The sequence below is a fragment of the Pseudorasbora parva genome, chromosome 1 (genome assembly GCF_024679245.1).
Source record: "Pseudorasbora parva isolate DD20220531a chromosome 1, ASM2467924v1, whole genome shotgun sequence".
Lineage (NCBI taxonomy): Eukaryota > Metazoa > Chordata > Actinopteri > Cypriniformes > Gobionidae > Pseudorasbora > Pseudorasbora parva.
Genome location: NC_090172.1, coordinates 12,579,625 through 12,607,214, shown reverse-complemented (window position 1 = coordinate 12,607,214; position 27,590 = coordinate 12,579,625). Strand labels below are relative to the sequence as shown.

General features: G+C 38.3%; 1 protein-coding gene across 5 annotated transcripts in view; it reads left to right on the top strand.

Annotated features, from left to right (window-relative positions):
• The window catches only part of sipa1 (signal-induced proliferation-associated 1), an 84,466-nt gene that overhangs the window by 342 nt on the left and 56,534 nt on the right, over positions 1-27,590 (top strand). For 2 of the 5 annotated variants that reach the window (XR_010899193.1, XM_067424570.1), the window contains exon 1: positions 322-487. The exons of 1 other annotated variant lie outside the window; for it this stretch is intronic. The gene's annotated coding sequence lies outside the window, so the exon portion shown is untranslated. Of the gene's footprint in view, positions 1-319; positions 488-27,590 lie in introns of those variants that run through there. 2 more of the 5 variants (XM_067424844.1, XM_067424800.1) reach the window with 2 other exon arrangements.

Here is a 27,590-nt window from a genome sequence, read left to right as displayed (position 1 = left end):
TTAGTGAACAGTTCCCACCATTTTTTTTTTTGCTTACAGTGAAGGACATTTTAATGATCTAAAGAAGCTTTTTACACTTTAAACAGCAACTGAAAGGTTCCATGGATGTAAAATTAAGGGTTCTTTACGGATTCTAATAAAGAACCTTTATTTTTTTGTCGTGTACATCCCATGTGATTTGTGTGAAGGATACAAGTAACAGAGAGACAGAGAAGAGGATGTGTCAACACAGTAAGGGAAACACATTGTGAAGCAGAGGAAGTGATGTCTGAGGTTGAAACTGTGCTCTGTTAGCTTCACACGTCTGCACGTCATTGCTGGCTTGCATTCACATACATGAATACGCACTCACTCACACACGCGCAGATCGCTGTTCTGACACAGACACCGAGCCACTGCAGAGCTTTGCTGAGGATGTGCACTAGATGATAGACAGAGATAACGGAGACAAAGAATATGAGAGAATGTGAAAAATAGATTAAAAAAGGTAAGGATTTGTTTCCCACATTTTATTTCTGTGGACTCATAAAAAGGAGGACTGAGACGTTTGCACAGATGATTTGCACTGAAGTTATTTCCGCAACCGGCGCTGCTGAAGGTGCTCAAGGTGGCAAGGAAAATGCAAGCTGCACTGTAGCGTCTCTATCAATCTCTTTCTCATTTGATTGGTAGGATGGGGGGAAGGGTTGTATTCCGGGCTCTAGGGATACGTTGATAATAGATGAGAATGGAAGGAGTGGGATACAGAGCGAGAAAAGAATAGGAAGAACAGAAATCTTATGTAAGCACAACAAAGGGTACGACTGCATGGCTTTTCATTGCAGCACTTGACCCTGCTGTTGACATAGAATGTGGCTAATTGCACAATGGCATCTTGCACCTTGTTACATTTATTTGGCTGTGATGTGGTGATGTTAGCAAGTCCGTTCTCTTCCTCTTCCTTTTCAGGTGCTACAATAACACATGTGCTTGTTGGGTTCATTTGATTGTTTTTGCCTGGAGGTGTGACTCTTGAAACCACTTCCAATGCATCAGAGTAGATAGCGTCTTTTTAGCGTTGTGAAAAAGAAGTAGTATGGAATTTCATGTTATTACAATTAATAACATGTTATTACATAGTTTAAATTTATATTAAATGCAATTAGTTGAACTTAAGTTCTGCTTTTTGGCCCTCTTAAGTAGGACTTAAGTAAATTTTATATGCAATTTTATAATTCTTTGAAATATGGTAAGTGTAATGCTGAATGTACTGACAAGCATTAATGCTAAACTAATGTCATTTTATTGAAACTTGTATGTCATGTATTTAAATATAATTGTAATTGCACATTTGTAAGGATGAAGTTACAATTTAGAACTTTAAACAGGAAAATGTTGCCATTATTTTGTCACTTTTTGAGTAGTATGCTAGATGAAGCCATTTACCTCCAGTCTTTGTGCTAAGATAGGCTAGTGGTGGGTGGGTGGATTAGACAGAGTAATGGCACGCACAGAGATGAGAATGGTATGTATGGACTTATCTAACTCTGGGGAATACGGTGAATGAGCTAAAGTCCCAAAAAGTTGACGTGTTTCTTTAATATCAAGCCTGCCAGACTCGTGTTGACAACTGAAGCCAAAACGTCTTGATCGCCCCCAGGTGGTTGGTCCAAGTATAGCTCGCAACCCCCGCCCCTCCATGTATTCTAATGGACATGAGACAAACTAAACCAACACAGTCTCACTCCCTACTCGTCAAATGTCTGATGCATGGTCAAGAGATCCTGGCGCCACTTTTGAATGCACGGGGTACCCCTTTAGGGTAATTTTTCGACGAGCAGGGTGCTTTAATCATTTCGATGAGAAACCTTTGGCGCCATACACAGACACGTTGGGCATATCATCATAATGAAATAATATATTGAGTTATGATTTTGCAACACACATGCAACATGTCTGACGCATGGTCAAGGGATCCTGGTGTCACTTTTTAACGCATGGGTTACCCCAGATGCGTTGCGCATATCATCAGAATTAAATTATATATTGGGTTATATATTTTGCCATAATGACATGTTGTAGTATATTTTTATTTACATTTATTTTTATTTATGCTAGTTACACAAGTTTTAACGATTTAACCCAACCCCATCCCACCCCTAAACCTATCCATTGTGTATTATATGATATAGCCTACAACGCAGGATATAATAGGCAGATACGACTGCATGCACAATTTATTCAAAAAGTACAATTATTCCAAGTGTTCCGAGGACAAACGATTGATTTGTGTAAGGGAAATCCCCAAAACTGATCAGCGTCTCCATTCATCCGCCAAAAAATTCCCGCCCGAAGAAACGTTATGTCAGATTTCATAGTGAAATTCCATTGGCTCTCATATGTCTCGTGACTAATTGCGTCATTATGTCAGCATTGATTGTAAAATCTCATTGGCTCTCGTGTGTCTTGTGACCGACTGCATCATGCTAAAGAGTCGCGTGTATCATTTGAATGAGATATGATTCACGGAGCAGCGGGATCATCATTTTCAGCGATTAAAACATTAAGATCAACTCTGTTCTTTACATGAAGATAGTGTATGACTTCAGACGACTTGGAATGCAACATGAGTTAATACTTTTATACTGTTTTGGTCAGTTTTTGCAATAAATACCTGTGACCTGTACTTTTATTTGCCTGTTATGTGTTTTATATTGTTGAGAAGTGGGTAGGTTTAGGGTAGGAGTTGGGTTAGTTGCTCCAAAATAGAAAAGTACCCATAAATGTCTACTTTTACAAAACTTTACTTGACCATGCGTCAGACATTTGACAAGTAAGGATTGAGAATGTGTTGACTAAAAAATCAAATTACACTTCAAATATTTTTTCCTAAAGATGGCTTCTGTCATTTTAGGCAGTTTTTATCACGATAATTTAATTTCAAATATTTTGCGCAATTATTTAATTTTCATGACTAGATTCTGGGATAACTCTGCATCACAGATTACTCGGCATCACGGAAATCATACTTACATTATAAAAGGGGCATACCATTATCTGCATGGTGGGATGGTGTTTTGGAATAAAGGCGGAAATGTTCGATGTGTTTCCATCTTTTGCAGCCCCTTTGCGTCCACATTTTTAAAAAAAATTCATATCTATCCTTGAGGACAAGAACAAGTTAAGAGTCTAGTACTCATGTGGAAATAAGTTACTTATGCGCAGGTGAGATTCTCCATCTGATTTCTTTTTTTTTCAATACTCTAGATGATATTGTAAGCAAATGTGCACTAATATATATAGGCTATATGATAATCATATGTGTTCATATATCATGCCGGTGTTGTGCATTTGGGTAGACACTGAAAATAACAAAATTGGCTTAATCTTAACCCCAAACCTAAACAAAACCACTTTTATTAACAATAATTTTTGTTGCAATACACCTTTTTTGCCTAACCCTAACCGTTTCTTTTAAAATATAGAGTATAAAAAAGAACAGACGGACATATAATTACAATAATTTATGGAATTTCACGACAAAGTTGTACCAAAGTAGTACATACAACATTTTTTATAATTTTGTCTTGTTTTACATTAAGAAATATTTGCAATTTTCATTCATTTTGTGTGACTTAGTACAAGATTGTTTAAAAGTAAATGAGTCAACTGTGTTAAATGTGATTGAAAACAATTTAATTGATCATAAATACATATTGAATCACAGATTAAACAAGGATTTGATGGTCTAGGTTTAAAAGTTTAGTGTATGCAGGTCTACATGTACGTGTGGTAAAATACATACAAATATAGGCTATGGGATCACGTAGCCATTGTATACTTAGACACAGATACAGAATTATATACGGTCTGCATTTGTTTAAAAACAGGAGATATACACTATCATGTCTGATGAAATATAAGATTTTTCAAGCAAATGATAATGCAAGACAAAAACAACATTCACCATTAGTTATGCGTATGTCTCAGCATTTCCTTGGTGCAAGGAGATGAAAAAGTGCTGTGAGTGTCTATGGGAAACTCTATGAGCTTAATGCCACATACGCCAACTGCTGTGTGCAAAAACACCACAGAAGAGTAAAGCAATGTACAAAAATGCTGAAACTTTCAAATGATCAATTTTGGTGAAGACTTTGCTCAGACATATGACTGTGTTAGATAATGAGAATGACTCAAACACTCATAAGAAAAAAAGCCCAAGAAGTGGATGAATACATTGTGTAATTTTTATTTTATTCCATTACACTTTCGCTGCCCTGCTCTAACTTGCAAGTGAAGCTAAATATAGTGTAATGTTAAAATGGAACACTTGAATATTAAATGCTTTGACCTAAATGATGGGAAGCTATGTTGATGTAGATGCGTGTCCTAATGCTTGATATACCCTAAGAGCTATGAGGGAGACAGATTGCATTATCATTTGAGAAGCCACAAAAATATCCCACAATGTCTGGGATGTATATATAGGCCTATAAATATCTTGTTTATTTCTCTCATCCTTTGGATCAAGCTCTCATTAATTCAAGTGATATTAAACCGTTCAAGCACGATAAGAAGCAAAAAAGAACTTGCTGTGAACAAACACCCGAAACGCGCACAGAATGTCGCTTCAGACAGCATTGTTCTCTTTCGTGCTTGAATAGACAAACCTCCCATTTTATTGAGTATCCTGGTAAGCACAGTCTTAAATGAGTTGAAAAGTGTTATGAATGTAGAGTTGTGAGAAAATGAGTGGGTGTCAGATCCATGTCATTTGCGTCAGGTCTTAAAGGGGGGGTGAAACACTCAGTTTCAGTCAATCTCATGTCAATCTTGAGTACCTATAGATTAGTATTGCATCCTTCATATCTCCAAAAAGTCTTTCGTTTTATTATATTTGTAAAAGAAATATGGGCTGTACCGAGTCTTTCCGGAAAAAACCGAGTGCCTGGAGGCGTATCGTGTGGGCGGAGCTAAAGAATGACATATGCGCAAAGCGGTGACGTCCTCAAGCGTGGAGAAACCCATCGCTATCTCAGCTAATAGATATGATCCAGAATCTAATTCGGAGGCTGAAATAGAAACAGCAACAGCAGGACGTCCGTCTCTGTGGTATGTACTGTATTTAGAGGCCTGTCAACATGACATGATTCGGTTTATGGACTATTGTATGCGACCAAACCTTATTAGCAAGCAAAACGGTTTTGCACGTCAGACTAGTGTAACGTTATAAGTTACATAGAACAGCAATGAAGTCCGTTAGTGCATTTGAATGACGAAGCACGCGATCGTGTCGTTTACTGATGTTTACTCACGCGACGATAAGCAACAGCACAGACATTTGAAGCAGTTTTACTTACCGGCTGCTTCCAAAGCAGGACCGAACCTTTATCGCTGGGACGGCTCCGTCAAAAACACACTTCTTGGAGTGTGGAGATCCACTTTACGATGCGACTGAAGCATTTCTGCGTTCAAATCGGTTCAAATGCAGCGCTGCCTTCCCGGAATGCTGTGCTGAAGCGTTGAAGTTGCTTAATGTCAAAGTGGAGGAATGAAGTGGAGCGCGGCGCGGACTATAACCGACATTAGTGTTCACGGACGACTGGATCTGCAGCTGAGAGCAGTTTACCGTTTACAGCGTGCATTTCCTCTTTCGCGCTAGTGATGCACGCGCACCCTGCCGGGAGAAGAGCCCGTACGGCCCATACAAGGACCTTCCGATCTATTAACGTCAAGTAGACCCATACTCGAAAAAAACTCTCCGAAACTTGTGAGAAACCGGAAGGAGTATTTTTGACACAGAAATACTCCATCAAACGTCCAACATTAGTTTTTGAAACTTTGTCTATGTTTAGGATGGGAATCCAAGTCTTTAACAGTGTAAAAAGCTCAGTATGCATGAAACAGCATTTCACCCCCCCCTTTAAAGTGACTGCAGCCTGAAAAACTTGGGGCTGTCTGTCAAGGATAATCAAAGAACAAGAGACAAAGAGAAAATCACTCACTGCTCTTGACTGGATAACTTTTGTAGCTTTCATTTAGATTAATCTATATTCAATTTATAATTTATGCAGTGAATACTTTGAGTATTCACTTCAGCCTAAAAAAACCGTAAAGCACCATTTACGTGCTGTATTTTTGTTTAACGATCATTAAAAGGTTAGTTCACCCAATTATTATTATTATTTTTTTAAAATCAATTATTACTTGCCCTAATGTCGCACCGTAAGACCTCGATTTATCTTCGGAACACAAATGAAGATATTTTGTTGAAATCCGATGGCTCAGACAGGCTTGTCATCTGCTTGTCAGCGACGAGAATAGTTTTTTTGTGAAAAAAAACAAAAACTAACGACTTATATAGTGAAGGGCCAATTTCAAACCAAAGATTTGAACAGTTATGAATCAGCGTATCGATTCATGATTCGGATTACCAATATCACAGGGGTTGCGTCCGAAAACCTAGGCTACTCGTTACTCGTTGCCTCGCTGCCTCATCAGACAATGACTTCTAAGGCAGCGTTTTGTGCATGAAGGCACCTCATGAAGCTAATTTCGGACAGACTTCTAAGGCAGTGTAACAGTTCAATGATCTACAGAAAAATAGAGAGAGCTTTGGTGAGAACTAAACACATATTTAATTACTACAGTAGTGATTTCTCGCTAGAAATGACATCAGAAGTGTAATATGTTGGTTAATATCGTACATTTACACACAAACTGACCCACAAACGCAACTTCTGGACACCATCTTTTTTCCCCAGCTCAACTGTCACTGAATGGAAAGCACAGGATTATGGGATATCAAAGGGCGTGAAGGACACATGTATGCTGCCTTCAAAAATCGATCAGATCAAGGTATCTCAGGAGACAGGAAGTGAAGCTAACATTAGATTTGGACGCAGCTTGATGCCTTCATGCCTTCAAATGTGTCCTCCGATGGCAGCATTTTCCAGGTTTCGGACGCAGCCAAGATTTTAGCAGCTTGGCAGTTTGACACATGATCCGAATCATGAATCAATATGCTGATTCATAACCGTTCAAATCTTTGCTGTGAAATCGACCCATCACTAAGTTGTTATTTAGTTGGGGTTTTTTGCACACAAAAACTATTCTCGTCGCTTCGTAAAATTATTGTACAGACTCTGTAGTGAGATGGACTTTGTAACGACGTCTTTAGTGCCTTTTATGGGTCTTGAGAGAGGAAATGACATTGGTGTAAATGAAGGCCTGTCTGAGCCATCAGATTCCAACAAAAATATCTTCATTTGTGTTCCGAAGATGGTCTTACGGGTGTCGAACAATATTAGGGTAGGTAATTAATGACTGAATTGTCATTTTTTGGGTGAACTAAACCTTTAAGTTATATCAACTTTTTATATAAGATAAAAAAAAGTTAAATATAAGTTAAAAAAGTTTTATATAAGGTAAAAAAAAATCAAGTTATATAAGATTCAACTTATTTTTTAAAGTCAGTTTAATGCAATATAAGTTGAACTGACTTAAACTTTGACTATTTATTACAGTTACAAGGGCCCAAAACAACTTTTGTTGTGCATTTAAGCAGGGCAGGTAAAAATATAAACTAGCTCGACTGGAACATTTTTAGCATTGAACCCTGATATATATATAACCCTGATAGATATGTACACGGTAAAAAAATATTTAGAAAAAAAGTTACCTGGTTGCCTTAACATTTTGAGTTTTTGACAACCTTTATTAAAATATTATTAAAAGATTTTGTAAGCATATTGGGTAATTGTGTGTGTTTTATTTCTGATGACGCAGTGAAACATGTCAAATAGTGCTATTTTCATGATTTATCAAATTTTTTATGTGGTTCAGATACAATAATATTTTGAGTTTCTATTTATTAAACAAATTTTCTTCATTGTATCAACTCAAATTTTTAATTTCAATAAACTCAAAATTTTAAGGCAACCAGGTTACTTACTTTTTTAAGTTAAACCAACAAAAAACAGCATTTTTTTTTTATTTATTTTTTTACAGTGTAGTGGGTATGACTATTGCTGTGTTCCAGGCAGGTTTTTAAACCTGTATGTTACAACATTGTTGTTTCGCGGGCTATGTGAAATCAGAATTCGTAACTGGCAGTACATCCGTCTAGTACACGGGTGGGGTTTGACTGCCGTTCCAGTGCACTTTCACGGATAGAACGTTGGAAAAACACGGTTACGGGTTGCCTGGAACGCGGCATAACTTGCAAGCGGTAATCCAGTTGACTAGTGCTCACCTTTCAGCGTCTGCATTTTGATGTCAGTAAACCACTCTGTTTGAAGCAATGTGATTAATATTCATGGCTGATGATTCAGAATATTCAATATATAAAACATTACACATATGATGAAGTCATAGCCTTATGGACAGAGCTCTGTCATGGACTCATGGTCTTTTCCCGGTCCCACTTTCTATTGCTTCCTATCTCTCTTCAACTGTTTTATCAAAAGCAAAAATGCCCAAAAATGTAACTTAATAAAATCCTTTTACATTTAAGTAACTTTTAGCATCTTCTTAAGCAGAAGCATTGATTGACCAATGATGTATTAAGCCCCACAACCATGCCCTTAAATTCTGCTTAATATGAAAAATATTCATCCTCATTCCTTCATGCTTGATTGACTGATGTTTTCTCAAATGTTCAAGTGTTATGTTTTCAAATTAGTTCGAAATTAGATGCATCTTCTTAAAAAGCTACTTTTGTGTTGTGAAGAGAGGCTGGTGAGATTTAATACTCACATTTAGGAAATGTCTTTAAGTGGAAGATCAAATATTTGCACTCCTTAGATGTTTTCTGATAAAGTGCTCTTTGACTGACATATTAGAAATGTCTAATCTGTCATCTGACGCTCTGAATGTGAGAAAGCGTTAAAAGGGATGATTATTTACTATTTACAGTTGTTCATGCTTAATTTGTAATTGTTTATTTCATTGTAATAAGCATTGTACTATTTGTAATGAGCTTTATATTAGAAGAATGAGCCCAGGGCTCAGCTTTCTTCTACCTCATTAATATTAATTAGGCCAAGAAAATGGGTGCTCTAGGAAGGTCACATCAAGCAATGTCTGCATGGTCTAATTAATATTTATAAGTTAAGAATTTGTAAAGTCACTCCTGGTGCCTTATGTCTTAAATGCTTTTTGAGTATTTGGCTGAAGAGATTAAACTGAAATAATCACAACATTAAGATGTTCTGACAAGATTTTTCCAAAAAATCAATGTGTCCTGCACAATTTTAAGGCAGGCTGAAATGAGCTTGTTTACCAATATTACCACATGCATTAAACTAAACTAAACTAAATTAAACTAAACTAAACTAAACTAAACTAAACTAAACGAAATAAAATAAAATAAAATAAAATAAAATAAAATAAAATAAAATAAAATAATAAATAAGTAGAGCAGAGCAGAGCAGATGAAAATGTAATTTCTTTACTAATGTATGATGACATATACTCTGGAAACAAATAAAGTAACTTAAATGACCTTGATGGCTCCATCAGTGAACCTTTCCATTCCACAAAAGCTTATTTAGATAGTAAATGTTTTGCTCTTTTTAAAACTTTTTAAAATCTTTATTTCAAAGAGTGATAGTCTAAGTTTACATTTAAAAAATAAGTAGTGAGATAAGAGGAGAATGTAAAGTAGGAAAAAAGCTCTTAAGCAGGCGCAGGTGCAAAGACATTAGAATGGACAGAGTGGACAGTGTAACAGAAGTATAATGGATGTAGTGATGGAGGAAGGCTTCTCACTATGTATTTTCTTGTGTGAGTGTGTCTTTCATTGGAACAGTTGTTCTTCCTGCCTACTTGGGCAATAAGCCCACGTTTCTGTAGACATCTTCAACACATACACACACATAAATGAGGACCACAGACCTCTACTGTTTTTATATAAAGCTAATTAGCTATACTTAGGCCTACACATAGTAAAAAAAAGGCTTGCATTTGTAAAAAAAAAAAAAATTCACCAGACTTTATTACATGTGTGAAAACAAATTTAAATGCATGACATACAAATTAAAATAGAAATGAAATAAACCAATTTGATTGGACCATAAATGCTTGTCAGTACATTCTACAGCACACTGTATTTCAAAGACAAGTTAAATTACATAGAAAGATGTACTTAAAGGTAGGACAGGTAAGAATTGGTTAAAAAACTTTTTTTTCTAAATTTGTTTAAACGTTCTTTATATATCAATACATAATTAAAATGTAAGTACTCTAAACTCTAAAACGACTGTTTTAAAGACAGCTCATTATTTTCATTGACTCCACCTTCTCCCTTCTGGGCTCTTTCCAAAGCCACGCCCCGTAGTGACATCATGTCAGAATCACATGTCATAAAAAATCGAACTTTATCAGTATGAATATAAACAAATAAGATGTCTTTTAGTACTCACTATCAAGCTAGAATACCGATACTGGTAAAGTTTAAAATATTTTTTTGTTTAATTCTGTAACGAGCTATAGTTATATTTATAAGGCAAATCTAAAAATGGGTAGCATTGATAAAAAAAAAATTCTTCCCAATAACATCAGTTATACTGTGATGAAGATAAATTTTGTGTAAGATTCATAACATATTCTGTGTTTTGCATGTAAGAGTCTCCATGATGAAAGCATTGTTGATTAGTAGTAGCTAAAGCTAACTTAGTTCTAAAAAAAGTTCCTGGATGCGGTGTACTAGCTTTTACACATGCATTTTGTTATCTAAAGTTGAATTTTGCGAAATTCAACACGACAGCGATCAACTTGAACTATAAGCATATTGAGTATTTATCATCTCTTCTAATGGCTAAGTCTGTTGTAACTTTATGCTAAGTAATGGTATGCTTTATTAGGCAGCTACATGTGCTAGTGATACATGCTCCATGAAAACATAAACCAAAAAAAATGTATAATCAAAATGAAAGATTACCTGTTCAGCAGAAATACAGCCAGCAATGAGTCGTTTTTCAGCCCATTTATGTCCCTCAGTTCTCGACATCGTTGGAAAGTCACGCCCATATTGATTATTTGTTTATCAAAAGACTTCTTGTGCATTGCCTTTACATGTAGGCCTACTGTCTTCCTTTTTTTTGCATTGTTTGCCTTCGCTGACTACTAAACCCAGCACCGTGAATTTTGAATGCTTTTGCTCTTCCTAGGGGCACGCTCATGTGGGCAGATCCTGTAGCGAAAGGTGGTTGCCATGGTAGCGAAAGAGAGAGTGACAGTCACCCAAGGCAATCATTTGTTTCGTCCCGAACGAAAATAATGAGCTGTGTTTATTGCAGATTAAACAGTCTAGAGTTACTTGATTTTTATACTCTCTTTTTCAGAGTAATTACATTTTAATTATGTATTGACTTATAAAGAAAGTTTAAACAAATTTAGACAAAAGTTTTAGATCATTCCTACCTACCCTACCTTTAAGAACTAATTAAGTGGTTCCAAAAAGCTAAGTAAATGTAATATTTAAACTATTTTTTTTTTAATTAAATTGCTATTATCATGCAAGTGAGTCTCCAAAAAAAGGTCACATCAATTTCACACTTAATTAGATTATTTTTAAAGTTCTACTCAAAAGTGAAGAGAAGTGTATTATCGTAAATTAAGTAAGTTACTACTTCTTTTTAGTGGCATACATGCAGAAATGTAGATAAGGAAGTCACCTTAACTCAATATAGCATAAGGAATAAAATACTCTCATTTTAATTACCCAACTAAACTCCATTGTGTTGTTTTGTAATGCAATTTCCTCTTCCTGTTATACAAACTCAAAACTGCCATTTCAAATACAGCCAACAGATTCGACAGCTTTAACTTCCAACTGTATAATCTGTAGCGTGTAACTTCTCAAATAAAAGGGCATGTCTATGTCTGATAGATGTCTCCTATCTGTGTCATTTCACACTTCTCGCTAAATTTCAACTTATGAACCAAGTTGTAAACTTCCTGCTTGAGGTTTTGTACTTGTTCTCACATTTGCATTGGAGGAGGAGTTTTATTGGGCATATACCCTGAATGTGGCCTGATGCTTTGCTCATGAATAATAATCTTGCCTTTGTCCAACAAGTTAATGAGTATTTAAAACACTTCCTTATGGACTCAGTGTGTGTCAGTCCTCTGCTATTTTTGTCGAGCAACCATATTTTTGACACTGAACACAAAATAGCATATATTTTTTATTTAGTGTTCAGTGTCATATGCTAAAAATACAGTGTTGCTTCAAGCACTTGTGGTGACCTTGCATAAGTACCAGGGGAACATGGGCCTGCAATTTTTTTTTTTTTTTTTACTTAGCACATAGAAATAAAATACAACTAAAGGACCACACAATATCAAGCTCCTTGTGACATATGTATTAGTCATATAAATGTAATGTAAATATGATATAAAATTCTAAAAAAAAATTATGTTTTCATAGTTTATGAAATACCTTTTTTGCACTATACTGCACTGTCAAAAACCTTATCTCAGATAGTAATTTGTCACATGTCATTTGAAAGGTCTCAAGGGGTAGAATGCAACAACAGCATTGTTTTGTTTAATTGTTTTGGGCTTTGACTAAACTGTACAAAAACTTGAGTTTTCGTGAAGCCCCACAAGTAAATATTATACAGATGCTGTAATTATGTCATGTTTTCGCTCGTAAAAACATCATCAAACATGCTCAGATCTTGAAAAATACAATACAAACATGATTATTTACAGCAGATTCTTACAAATAAAGAGTCCAAAATCAGCATAATCCATTGTGTCTATCACAAGACATTCCTCACAGAGTTATGACACATAAAACACTACAAGCACACATGCAGATAAGTAAAATCAAATGTAGCATTCATGTTTTCACTTTTAACCTCCTGAAACATGCATAGATAGTAGAAAATGGCATAAGTACAGAGATATTCCTCGTGAAGGATTAACAATTAAAAAAGGACATTAGTGGGTCAAGGGCTAAATAAAAAAGATAGGTTCCAAGCTTTTGTATTACTTCATGCTATCACCACAAAATTGTATCTAGATGCAGCTCACAAAACTTCACCAAAGATAATTATCCTCCTACCATATTTCCTTCCTGAGTTATTGCATGTCAAATAAGAATAACTTATTTGAATACTATATTGACAAAAGTATTGGGACAGCCCTCCAAATCATTGAATTCAGATGATCCAATCACTTCATGGCCAAAGGTGTATAAAATCAAGCATCTAGGCATGCAGACGCTTCTACCAAAATTTGTGAAAGAGTGGGTCACTCTCAGGAGCTCTGTGATAGGTTGCCACCTGTGCAATAAGCCCATTCATGAAATTTTCTCACTAATAAATATTCTATGGTTAACAGTTAGTGATATTATAACAAAGTGGATGCAATTGGGAACAACAGCAACTCAGCCACAAAGTGGTAGTGTAACAGAAGCCAGCTAGTCACTGTGCGAGTAAACCTCACTCCTCTGACCTCAAGAGACACTCTAGCGACTGACGCTAGAGGTTGCAGCCTTTAGCCTCCTTGTTAGACCGTCCAACTCTCATGCCGGGGGACCCAGTTCGAGTCCCGCCTGGAATGCATTTTCAAACAGGAGGGGTTACAATGGTGCTGTGACCCGGATGGGAGCGAGGTTTAGGGGGGTGAGTGTAACGGAGGCCAGCTTGTAGTTGCTGTGCGAGTAAACCTCACTCCTTTGATCTCAAGAGACTCTTTAGCAACTGATGGTAGAGGTTGGAGCCTTTAGCCTTTTTGTTAGAGCGTCCAACTCTCATGCAAGCACACCTAGGTTCGAATCCCGCTTGGAGCAGGCGGTTCGAACAGGAGGGGGTACACTATAATCACAGAGCTACACTATAATCACAGAGCGGGGTCAGCGCATGCTACAATAGTCAGTAGCTGTAGACCTCCAAGCATTGTGTAGAGAGCTTCATGGAATGAGTTTCCATTGCTGAGCAGCTACATCCAAGCCTTACATCCCCAAATGCAATGCAAAGCATCGGATGTAGTGGTGTAAAGCATGCCACCACTGGACTCTAGAGCAGTGGAGATGAGATGTGTTCTTTGAATGATGAATCGTGCTTCTCTGTCTGGCCATCTGACGGACAAGTCTGGGTTTGGCGGTTACCAGTAAAACGGTATACTTGCCTGACTGCATTACAGCGAGTGTAAAGTTTGGTGGAGGGGGGGTTAGGGTGTGGGGTTGTTTTTCAGGGGTTGGGCTTGGCCCCTTAGTTCCAGTGAAAGGAACTATTAATTCTTCAGCCTACAATACATTTTGGATGATTTCATGCTCCCAATTTTGTGGGAACAGTTTGGGGATGGCCCCTTCCTGTTCGAACATTACTACGTACTAGTGTACAAAGCAAGGTCCATAAAGACATGGATGAGTGAGTTTGGTGTGGAGGAACTTGACTGGCCTTTACAGAGTCCTGACCTCAACCCAATAGAACACCTTTAAGATGAATTAGAACAGAGACTGCAAACCAGGCCTTCTCTTCCAACGTCAGTGCCTGACCTCACAAATGCACTTCTAGAATAATGGTCAAAAATTCCCATAAACACACTCCTAAACCTTGTGGAAAGCCTTCCCAGAAGAATTGAAACTGTTATAGCTGCAAAGGGTGGGCAAACTCCATATTAAAGAATGGGATGTCATTCAAGTTAATGTACATGTAAAGGCAACTTTTGGCAATATAGTGTATGTGAAATTATAATCAGCAGCTTTTCAGCATGATAATTAAGTATTTGTCTAAAAATGGCAAATGTTTTCTATCAAATAACACCTACCTTTTGACTCTCCTTGCTATAGTTTTGGAGATGGGTCTTTATTTTTTTGTTTGTCACTTTTTGTAGTCTTTTCAAGTCTATTTTTTGGTCCAACTTTATATTATGTGACCTTAACTACTGTGCTTACATCAGAAAGTAATACTGTAACAGGTAAAGTTAGGGACAGTTATGCTGGTATGGGTGAGTTTAAGGGTAGTGTTAGGTGTAAGGGAAGTGTCAACAGTGTTATTATAAATATAACTACAGAATTTAATTACAGATGTAATTACATGCAGGTAATTCTTAAAATATATATAAATGTATGTAAAATGTATATAAAAACATATATGTGTATAATAAGTGCATTGTATCAAATGATTAATTCAAATGTTAGTACATAGTAGTTATATAGTAGTAAGGGTTAGTTCACCTAAAAATGAAAATTACTTCATTAATTACTCACCCTCATGTCGTTGAACACCCGTAAGACCTTCGTTCATCTTTGGAACACAAATGAAGATATTTTTGTTGAAAGCTGATGGCTGAGAAAGGCTTCAGATAGGCCTCCATTGGCATTCAGTACATTTACACTCACAAGACCCATAAAGACACTAAACACATCGATACAAAGTCCATCTCACTACAGTGGATGTACAATAATGTGTGGCGATTATACAATGCGAAGAAAATAGTTTTTGTGTGCAAAAAAATTTAAATAATGACTTTATCCACCAAGTTATTGTCTTCCATGTAGGTTTCGGACGTGAACTCACGCGATAGCGGCGCTCCTCTTCGCTTCCGGGTCATGTGTCCCAACGTCGGATCTGGTTCATATTCTCGTGCATGCGTTGAGTTCACGTCAATAACTTGGTGGATAAAGTCGTTATTTAAATTTTTGTGCGCACAAAAACTATTTTGATGTGTTTAGTGCCTTTATGGGTCTTGTGAGTGTAAATGTACTGAATGCCAATGGAGGCCTATCTGAAGCCTTTCTCAGCCATCAGCTTTCAACAAAAATATCTTCATTTGTGTTCTTAAGATGGATGAAGGTCTTACGGGTGTCCAACGACATGAGGATGCGTAATTAATTAAATAAATTTAATTTTTGGGTGAACTAACCCTTTAAGGCCACCTAATGTAAAGTGGGTCCTTTTTTCTCCATAATAAGTGTTCCTTTTAAAAATATGCTACTTCTTCTTTTTAATGGCACACGTGGAGAAATGGACATATAGAGGAAGTCACCTTAACTCAAACATAGATGAATCGTGACTACAGTAGCTTAACTTGCATCAAGTTTGAGACATGTCAAGGTGTAGCCTATAGGGGTAAGTTTAATAAATTATATAAGAATAAATATTAACATAATGGCACAGTAAATTATAAAAAAAAAAGATAATTAATTTATTTTCATTATTATTATCCCTTTTTAAATGTACTTAAACTTGTTCTTATAAAGACAGTGTTGGATTCCATAAAATAATTAATATTCAGGATGCTGTAATGTTTTAAGTGGTGAAACTATTAGCTTTCAATATTTTGGTTAAGTAGTGAAGTGGAATTATCATCAGTCAAAAGGTATTGCCTATATAGATTTTATTTAACTCACTGCTGTGGAGACCTGTCTTTTGTTTAATAAAGATCAATATGTGCTAAATAATTCATAGAACATCTTCACTATGATATCAACTTGCAGTGACAGACTGACATGAATAACAGTATGCTGGAGGAAGCAACACACAATAAAAACCATGCATATTTGAACTTTTGAACAGGATTATTTATTTATGTAACTTTTGCTATTCAGTTTTCTTGTGGAGGATTCCTCTTCTGTTTATATTTTAAAATGGTAAGCTTATGAGAAGAACTGTTTTCATGAAATCAGATTCTCTCATAAACTATATCCGATCCCAAGTGACCACGGGAAATGCGTTTGAGACACATGTGATAACTGTCTTGGTTGACAACTTGTGATTGTATCACACAAGAAGCATGTTAATACCAGGTGTGAACAGAGCCATAGTCGAGCGTTCAGATAAATGTGTTTAGTTTATCCATACAAAAAACATAATACAATATAGATTATGGTGGAGATAAAAGCAAACAAACAAACCATATTCAGCATTGTATGAGAACATAAAAAAAGTGCAAAAGATATGAGCATGGAGCAAACAAAGTGGAAAGAAATTACACATAGACACGGAAGTTTAGTTCACCTTGCTCTAGGCCATGCAGGATGGCATGACAGTTTCATCCTCTCAGGCTACGTAAAGGTCAACCGGCATATCACATCACTTCCTGTCAAACAGGAAGCAGAACCTATATTAAGGGTTATGGTCGGAGTCAAACAGCCTTCTGAAACTATACCAGAACCTCATTACATTCCGTACTACATGTAATCGGTTTTCCATTGTTTCATATATATATCAGGAGGAACAGTAAAATGTGTCAGTTATTTTTTTAAATGTCACTAGTCAAACCATTGGTATTTAATGTTGAAAGTCCATGTGTGCTTTTTTGTGTGTAAATCCACCTCTTTGGACAACAAGACATAATAAACAGTTGCAAAAACACTAAAGATGCAACTGGAAATATTGCAAATGATGAAAGCAGAATTCAAAATGTAACAATGAAGAAATTGATCCACACAGTATGGGTTGCTGTGATGCAAGTGGCTGCCATGTCCGCTTATTACAGCTTTTCTTTACTGAAGCACACAAAACACTGTTGTGTTGACATGATACTCGTGAAATCCTTTCATTGCCACTGTAATGATCTTTGCACACACTCCTTATTTATCTTGAAATCCTGAGATTTGATTTGCGTCTTCTGATTGGTTCTGTGAACTTAGAGGCTTTTGCTGAGAAAGGGAATTTGCATTTAGCGGTTTCTGCCATCAAACAGGCATTTCTGAATGGGCTGAGGCTGGATTTTAGCAGATTGAAACGAAATGTATACTTTGTGTGGACAGCGTTAGCTCACCATTAGCACCGTTTCCACCACAGGAACTTTACCCAGGAACCAGGAACTTTGGGTGGTACTCGGTGTGTTTAGACCGCAGGAACCAGGGTCTAAATGAAGTTCCGGGTAAATATTTAGGTAGTAGAGGTAGTACTTTTTCAAAGTTCAGGAACTTTCGAGGGCGGGACTTGGGCACTGAACATGCTGATTGGTTTAGCTCACGTAGTATTTCATTTCAACCGGCATTTTTAAAAGTCTTTTGCGAGGTTCGGTCTACGTTTAGTAAATAATCAGTCTTGCTCTCTGTCTGATGGCACGTGTTCGTCTCAGCCATCTCACGTGCAATGTCCGTAATAGCTGATAATAATATTGTCATTTTAAATCTAGCTTTACAAGCTTTCTGAATATGCTGCATGCTGCTGAATCTGCATATTAGTGCTCTTTTCTGTCGTTGTTAATTACCTTTGTAAACCTATACATAACCAGCAAAAGCAGCACAGCTTGAATCTCTTCCATACTCGTTATTACATTTTTTTCACCATGTAAACGACCTGACCGATTACTTTTAAGTGTGCGTCCTTACATGACGTGACAGCGCGCGCCGCGCTCATTTTGACAAGAGAGGAAAGTTCTTTTTTCTGAGGGGTAAACTTTTTATTTCGTAAGTTATGAAGATAATGTTGGAATAATGACACAGCGTATATTGCCCCAGGCAGTTTTTACTTTAACTTTTTTTTTTATCTGAGATGATTATTACACTTTACAACAAATAAATAGCTTATTTTATAATACTGTATTAGTCCTGGTGGCCGTTAAGAGTTGCTATGGCTACAGTAAACACATTCCAGCTGCTGGAGAAAACAGCGTTGACATTTTTGATGCGGCAGACAAACTGCATGTGACAAAATTATTGCGTTTGAAAGTCATCACATGTAAACACCAGATCGGTTTAGATAACGTCTCATGTAAACAGTCCACTACATCTTTCAGTCGGTACACACACAAATGATTACTGTCCGTCACTGACTTGGAGGAGCAGTCGCGCGCAGTCCTACATCACCGGACTAATTTGCCTAATCTTCTCGGAACTAGGTCTGGGGGGGAGAAAAGTTCCTGTAAAAAAGTTCCTGGTACAAATTGTTCCGGGTAATTTTGGTGGAAACGGGGCTATTATTATCTAATTTTCGCTGAAGGTGGCAATTAGCGGCTTTTTGTGTGCTGGTTTTGCTGGACAGTGCACCCAGAAAGTATTCACAGCGGGTTTTTATTTTATTTTTATTTTTTTACATTTTTATACAGCCTTATTTCAAAATGGATTCAATTCATTATTATTTTCCTCGATTCTACAAACTATACCCTAAAATGACAATGTAATAGAAGTTTGAAATTTTTGAAATCTTTTCAAATTTATTAAAATTAAAAAACTAAACAAAAAAAATCACATGGACATACCATGTGACATAAGTATTCACAGCCTTTGCTTGATACTTTGTTTAAGCACCTTTAGCACAAATTACTCTATTATTTAGAAAAGACAACCAGAGTCATGGATAACTATTTAGCACACTGCTTTCCTTTTGCTGGCCATATCTCTCTTCTGTGTGTTCTTTTCTGCAGTATCCACAAGTACAGGGGCGTTCTGTATGTACACTGTTGGTTGTTGAGTTTTTCTGCCGGCTCTGATGCATTTTTGCATGTTTTCTATTGCGTGCACTTGTTGCTCATTATCTGCATTTGTGCTGCTGATGGCCATACTTTTCATCTGGGCCCTCGATTGCTTTTTCTAATATTAATTCAGCACTCTGATTGAGTAACTTCAATCTAACATGTGGGGAATAAATGCAGAAAATTACAGTCTCTCACCATTTCCTCTGGGTTAGTGTAGCCACAGTCTTTGACGAGCAGTTAAAGCAGAGCAGAGTTCAGTTACAAACTGATCAAAGGTTTCCGTGGCACACTGCGTTTTCTCATTGAACTTGTTAGTGGCAAAAATTGGGTTTGCCTTTGGTACTATGTAAGCTTCAAATTTGTCATAGTACGTTTGGAGCAACTTGGCTTCATCCTTGGTGAGAGTTCATGAGTTATAAATGTCCTGTCCTTTCTCTGCGATCCATAACAGCAGGTAGCTGAATTTCTCCATCTTCTCTTTGCGGTGAAACGGTCCCGAAAACATTAGTTCAACATGCTGCTTAAACTTTCTCCATGCATGGGGAAGATTATGTGATTCACAATCCATTCACACTCCGGGCACTCCGACAACATCCATCTTCGCGATCCCACTTCTGACACCATGTATTATTCAGAAAAGACAACCAGAGTCATAGATCACTTTTAACACATGCGGTTCTGTTTATTCCTCCAGCCTCCTTTTTCTACACCGCCTCACAGCATATAACCCTCACCCACTGCCCCCTAGAGTCTATATACAGAAACTGCTTAACATGTAGAATTACAGACATATATTTAAACAACTTAAATATTACAATTACAGCCTCAAGTCTTTTTGAGTGCAAGGTTGGCACACCTATTTTTAGGCAGTTTATCCCATTCTTCTTTGTAGGACTTCTCAAGCTCTATCAGTTTGGATGGGGAGCGTCAGTGCACAGCCATTTTTAGATCTCTCCAGAGATTTCCAATCAGGTTCAAGTCTGGGCTCTGGCTGGGCCAAGGACATTCACAGTTATCCCATAACCACTCATGGAAGATGAACCTTTGCCTCAGTCTAAGGCCCAGAGCGCTCTGGAGCAGGTTTTCATCAAGGATGTCTCTGTACATTGCTGCATTAATCTTTTCCTCAATCCTGAATAGTTCCTGCTGCTGAAAAACATCCCCACAGCATGATGCTGCCACCACCATGCTTCAATATAGGGATGGTATTGGCCAGGTGCCTGATTTCCTCCAGACATGATGCTTGCCATTCAGGCCAAAGAGTTCAACCTTTGTTTCATCAGACCAGAGAACTTTGTTTCTTATGGCCTGAGAGTCCTTCAGGTGCCTTTTGCCAAACTCCAGGTAGACTGTCATGTGCCATCTGGCAACTCTACCATACAGGCCTGATTGGTGGAGTGCTGCAGAGATGGTTGTTCTTCTGGAAACTTCTCCTCTCTCTACAGAGAAATACTGGAGCTCTGTCAGAGTGGCCATCAGGTACTTGGTCACCTCCCTGACTAAGGCCTTCTCCCCAAATCTTTCAATTTGGCCGGATGGCTGGCCAGAGGGTTCTATACCCTCTCCCAGATCTGTGCCTCGATACAATCTTGTCTAGGAGGTCTACAGACAATTCCTTGGAATTCATGGCTTGGCTTGTGCTCTGACATGCACTGTTAACTGTGCAACCTTATATAGACAGGTGTGTGACTTTCCAAATCATGTGCAATCAACTGAGTTTACCACAAGTGGACTCCAGTCAAGTTGTCGAAACATCTTAAAGATGATCAGTGGAAATAGGAGTGTCATGTGAATACTTATGTACATGGAATTTTAATTTTTTTAACATGTTTAAAACATTTGCAAAGATTTCAAACAAACTTTGTGTTGTCATTATGAGGTATTGTTTGAAGAATTTAGGTGAAGCGCTGTGAATAATTTACTGATGCACTGTATATTGGCAAAACTTGTCATTGTAGATGAACTTCTTGTTTACTATTGTAACCTATGTTTTCTGATGGTAACCTGATATTGTGTTGCACCCTTGTCAGTAAACTAGTGTCTTCCCTTAGGCAGAGCTCCGCCTCTGCCGCCGTTCATTGTGTTTGTAGTAGGTCCTCCCTCTTCAGATAGGACTTTGTGTACATCCTGTCACAACTACCTGTAACCATAATGGGTTAATGAATTTTTACTATAATTCTAGCTTTTTTCATCTTTTAGTAATTAAAGTGTATTCTAGTCTCTGTTGACCCGTTTCCATGCCTGTGCTTGAATCATGTTCAGCAGGAGAAACTTTTAACTTTAGACTGCCACCCAGAATTTCACTCTTAGGTGAAATATGCTGTGACTGACTCCATAACCTGTCCATACACAATCAGTGTACAGTTCTGAGAACATATTTTAACATCCTAAGGGCCAGATTTACTGAACAGTGCAAATTTGTGTGAGAGTGCAATTCCAAAAAAGTGCAGATGGGAGTGTACAGTTCTGCACCTGATCTACTAATTAACGTGCAAATTAAAGAAAACAGGGGGATCATTAAGATATGCTTTTTTTAAAATAATGACACAAACGGCAGTAAATTGAAGAGCACAAACCTTAATGAATCACCTTGCATGATTAATTTAAATACTCTGCTTCTATACATTTTGCATCTGAAAGGGAAACTCCTACAAACGTGCATATGCGATAATGTCAGCCACAAAAATAACTGCCCACACGTTTTCAGTGCAATTTTTTTTACTGCGTTGTTAGTAAATCCTGACAATTGTTTTTTAACGGCAAAAGAGGGTATGCACTGGTGGCAGCTATAACTAAATCTGGCCCTGTGTTTTAATATTCTGTATATTATGGAATAAATTCACAAAATGCAAGGCATCAGGGATAAGGCGTTTCCAGAAAGACCAGTAAAGACTGGCACAGGGGACTCACAGCGCGCCCCGTATGTTGCTTTGCATAAAATTAAACAATATACAGCACAGTAAGTAATTTATATATAAATTAAAACTCGCAAAAAAAACTGTATTTTACCAAAGACATGCACCAATTGGATGGAGCCTCACTGCTCTCTCCTGAAGACGTTGCAAAAAGCCTGCAATAAATAACTCAACCCCTGGGTTGCTATGTCTAACTTAGTATCTGGGTAACACAAAAATACCCAAACACTGAGTTTTTATGTTATGTCTGACTCAAAAATAAAAATTCTGTCATTATTACTGGAATTACTGGATTACCTCCGCCATTGTCTTTCCGCGATCATTCGGTGGCCGCTTCCGCCTTCACTGCGCTCGATAGCGGTGCGGTTAAAGGGTACACTGGGGTTCCCCCCGTGGAGGCTTCTGTTGTGATGCAACTGCGTCCTCAGAGTGCCCCCGCGTGGTGCGGCGACTCAAACCACCCATCCGAGACCTGTAGGTTCTCGTCCTCACTAATGGGCAGGGCCTATAGGGCCGCGGGCCGAGCCGCATCTGCCCTGCATGCTTTGGCCATCCTTCAGGTTTATCAGGCCGGGATGCTCAGAGACATGCAAGAGTGCAGTGCTGACCCTGCTTTTGTGCATGAGCTGCGCGTGGCCGCCGACCTCATCCTACAAGCGACGAAAGTAAACACGCAGGCTCTCGGTCAGGTGATGTCCACTTGTGTGGTCCAGGAGCCCCATCTATGGCTTAACCTGGTTGAGATGTGTGAGTCTGATAGGACAAGCTTCCTAAACGCTCCCATCTCCCAGGCTGGGCTATTCGGCGGAGCGGTTGAGGACTGCACCCAACAGTTCTCACCCGCACTGAGACAAACTGAGGCTATTAAACACATCCTGCCCCGGAAGCCTGCTGCTGCTTCCGCTTTGCCGCCGGCCCAGGCGCCTCAGTCCACTCCCCGTCGAGGCCGCCCTCCCCGTCGAGCAGCAGCCTTCACCAGAGCCTTAGCATGGAGGTGCCCGCAGGAGGGCCGCCCAGCCTGTCTCAATCTCAAAGCTAAACGGCAGGCTAAGCAGCGGCCCGGAGACAGGCTGCTTGGAGGTGAATTCGGTTCCCTCTCAGGAGATGGTGACAGGACCACTCCTTCCCCAGGGAAAATCTTTTGTTTAATCAATTTCCCGCCGTTGGTCTCAAAAAAACGGTCGGAGGCACCCTATTGGAACAGAGAACCAACTCATTCGCCACTGAGCCCCACGAGGGCTGCACGCTGGGCGACATCCAACACATTCGCCAGGTTTTATAATCTGCAAGTGGAGCCTGTGTCCTCTCATATACTTGCCCCAGATGGCCAGTGACTGGACACACGCTGGTGTCTTCGCTTGCTGCGCCATTCCACTCCACGGACTGGATATGTGCACTCATTCATTTAGGTGAGCCTCCCCGAAGGCACTGAGTTCCTCCAGCATGGTTGATGCCGGCACCAGAGTGCATGCCCAAATGGTCCCAGCCTTCATGTCAGGCTAGCTGCCCGTGTGCACGGTTCCCACCCAAAGGCCAACCGTCACATGTGTATTCTTCACGGTAAGTCTCCTTGAGCACGTGTCTTCCCTTGGCAAGACCTTTGCCACCCCAGGGGTTTAAAAAACGTTTCCACCTATAATAATAATAACAATAATAATTATGATAATAATAATTACATACTGATATAACTCGTAGTGTACTGAATGAAATGGAAAGTCTCAGTTACATATGTAACCCTCGTTCCCTGAAGGAAGGGAACGGAGACATTTTGTCCCCATGCCACATCCACTGTACCGCTGGTATGGCCGGGGAGGTCGACCTCGGGCCTCAGCTCCTCAGCCGGTAACATAAATGCATGACTGCTATGCAACGCCGTTTATACCCACTCAGTGGGGCAGGGTTGCATTAGGCAAATTCCACAGACCCATGACATTTTCATGTCATTGGATTGTTTTGATCTCTGTTCCCTTCCTTCAGGGAACGAGGGTTACATACGTAACCGAGAAGGTCTTAGGGATGTCAAACGACAGGTAAGTAATTATTGACAGAATTTTTGGGTGAACTAACCCGTTAAAGCTTTTTAAGCCTTTTCTGTCTTTAATCCCTCACTGCATATAGAAAAATAATAAACTGTAATAAACACTGTGCACCATAGCAAGCTGTTTATTGTAGCAACTATGGCTTAATTTATATACACAGGCCGCTATGGGTGGGGGGGGTTGGGATGACTGCAATTTGTTAGTATGTGTGTGTTGACATGGAGAAAAAAGACAATTAATATATAATATAACATAGCAAACAGATATTCTGCTGTTATTAGTAATAAATTACATTGTATTCTCTTGTGGCGAGTTCACACTGCACAATTTTTTAGCCCTGATTTTGACTCGCCAACAGATTTTGCAAATTCGCAGACAAATGCCTGAAATCATAGGCAAAATGGTGCTCATTCACAATGTATGAATCGTAGACGAGTTGCCAATGCCTGTGGGATACACTATATTGGCAAACGTTTTGGGAAACCTGCCTTAACATGCACATGCACTTTAATGACATCCCATACTTAATCTGTAGGGTTTAATATGGAGTTGGCCCACTCTTTGCAGCTATAACAGCTTTAACTATTCTATGAAGGCTTTCCACAAGGTTTAGGAGTGTGTTTATGGGAATTATTGACCATTCTTCTAGAAGTGTATCTGTGAGGTCATTTTGGACGAGAAGGCCTGTCTCACAGTCTCCACTCGAATTCATCCCAAAGGTGTTCTATCGGGTTGAGGTCAGGGCTCTGTGAAGGCCAGTCAAGTTCCTCTATATCAAACATTGCTCATGTCTTTATAGCCCTTGCTTGGTGCACTGGTGCGTAGACATGTTGGAACAGGAAAGGGCTATCCCCAAACTGTTCCCACAAAGTTGGAAGCATGAAATCATCCAAAATGTCTTGGTATGCTGAAACATTAAGAGTTCCTTTCACTGTAACCAAGGGACCAAGCCCAACCCCTGAAAATCAACCCCCACACCATAATCCCCCATCCACCAAACTTTACACTTTGTACAATGCAGTTAGGCATTCCATTCTCCTGGCAACTGCCAAATCCAGACTCGTCCATCGGATTGCCAGACAGAGAAGTGTGAGTTGTCATTCCAGAGAACATGTCTCCACTGCTCTAGAGTGCAGTGGTGGCGTGCTTTACACCACTCCATCCAACACTTTGCATTGCACTTGGTGACGTAAGGCTTGGATGCAGCTGCTTGGCCATGCAACCCATTCCATGAAGCTCTCTACATCTTGACTCTGCAGAAAGTTGGCTATTTCTGTCTACTGTGCGCCTCAGCATGCGCTAACCCCACTCTTTGATTTTACATGGCCTAACAATTTGTTATTGAGTTGCTGTTGTTCCCAATGGCTGCCACTTTGTTATATTACCACTAACACTTGTCCGTTGAATATTTAGTAGTGAGGAAATTTCACAAATGGACTTATTGCACAGGTTTCAACCTATCACAGAAACATGTTTGAATTCACTGAGCTCATGAGAGCGACCCATTCTTTCAAAAATGTTTGTAGAAGCAGTCTGCATGCTTAGGTGCTTGCTTTTACACACAATTGGCCAATACTATTGTCCCAATACTTTTGGCAATATAGTGTCTTTGGCATGCTAAATATTTGGAACTGTCATTGATTCAAAATCCTGTTGCGTGAAATATGTTTTGACTGAAAATTACATTGGCGATGACCTACAGCCAATGAAAGCCCAAGATACAGGGCAAGGCGCAAGTTCGGGGAGGAGTTATAGACCAGAATATCAGTATTTTAATAGATATACTGTATTTACAATGATATAAAACAGAAACAAAGCACAAACAGACAGCAGCATTGCAAAATGATTTATTTACCTCCAAATCTCTTTGCAGAACACACAATCCTCTGTACACTATCTGTACACTATCCCTGTATTTTTTCTCCATTTTCGCTGTAAATCAGCGCACAGACAATTTGGATTGCAACCTTCTTGTTGGCTTGAAAAAAAATAAAATGTCTCGTGCTTAATTTCGCATTGTTTCCTTGTCACTTCTCGCATGTGTTTGGTTGTGAAACAGTTTATGGACGAGACAGAGTTGTCTGCGATTTGTCCTATTGTAACATCAGAATGCTATACCCCTGAATGCTACCCCAGATAGTCATGCAGTGTGAAAAGAACTGTGATCTCACTACTTTGAGAATCATGCAGTGTGGTCTCAGCACAATTCAACTAATTATAAGTATGTGGTTTTTGTTGTTGTTGTTGTTGTTTTTGTTGTTGTTTTCTTTATATTTTTCTTACAGTCATCAATTCAGCTAGTTAACATAATTTTATTTCAACCTATAACTTAAGAATTAGCTACAGGCACATTTTCAAATTAGTTCAAAAGACTGTCAGGAATCACATACACTGGCAAATCTGTGGAAACGAACAAATCACTTTGTACAAAAAACATAAACAGATCACAAAAGCAGCAAATTGTTGATATGCTCAATTTTTCTTTAAAAAACTATTTTGTATGAATTTATCTATAAGATGTATGTGCATTGCTCAGTCAACACCGACCCTACAAGTTAAAGATCAGATATAGCTTTTAACCTAACATAATATTTAAAAGGGATAATAAAGAGGTAACAAAGCTTTGTGCAACTTCCTACACAATTAATACATCTTTGTGTCCTGTTGCAAATTCCAATCAGCAATGATATGACAATTCTTAAATACAAGACAATCATTTTCAATGCTGTGGTAACAATTTACAATAAGGTTTATTAGTTAACTACATTAACATGAACTTATCATGAACTGCACTTATAAAGCATTTATTTATCTTTGTTAATGTTAATTTCAACATTTACAAATACTGTATTAAAATCGTGTTAACATTACTTAATGCACTGTGAACTAACATGAACAGCTGGATTTGTAACATTAACAAATATTAACTAATCCTGAACAGAGGTGTTGTTCATGATTAGTTCATGTTAACTACAATCTTATTGTAAAGTGTTACCAATGCGGTTGACTAAACAATAAATAATAAATTCCTTTCTCTCTTGTATACATTTATTATTTCTCAACATTGGTATCGAAGTATAATATAAAAATATTGCTTTCTAAAATAGTAAAAGGCCTACATCACTTAAACAGCTTTACTCTAGTTGATCTAGTTGGTTGTGGGAAAGTGGAACCCTCTTTTAAGAGGGTTAAATTTGCATCTATTTTCAGCTACCAATTCATCATGCTTGAAAAAACACATTAACAGGTGATGCACTTGAACTTGAAA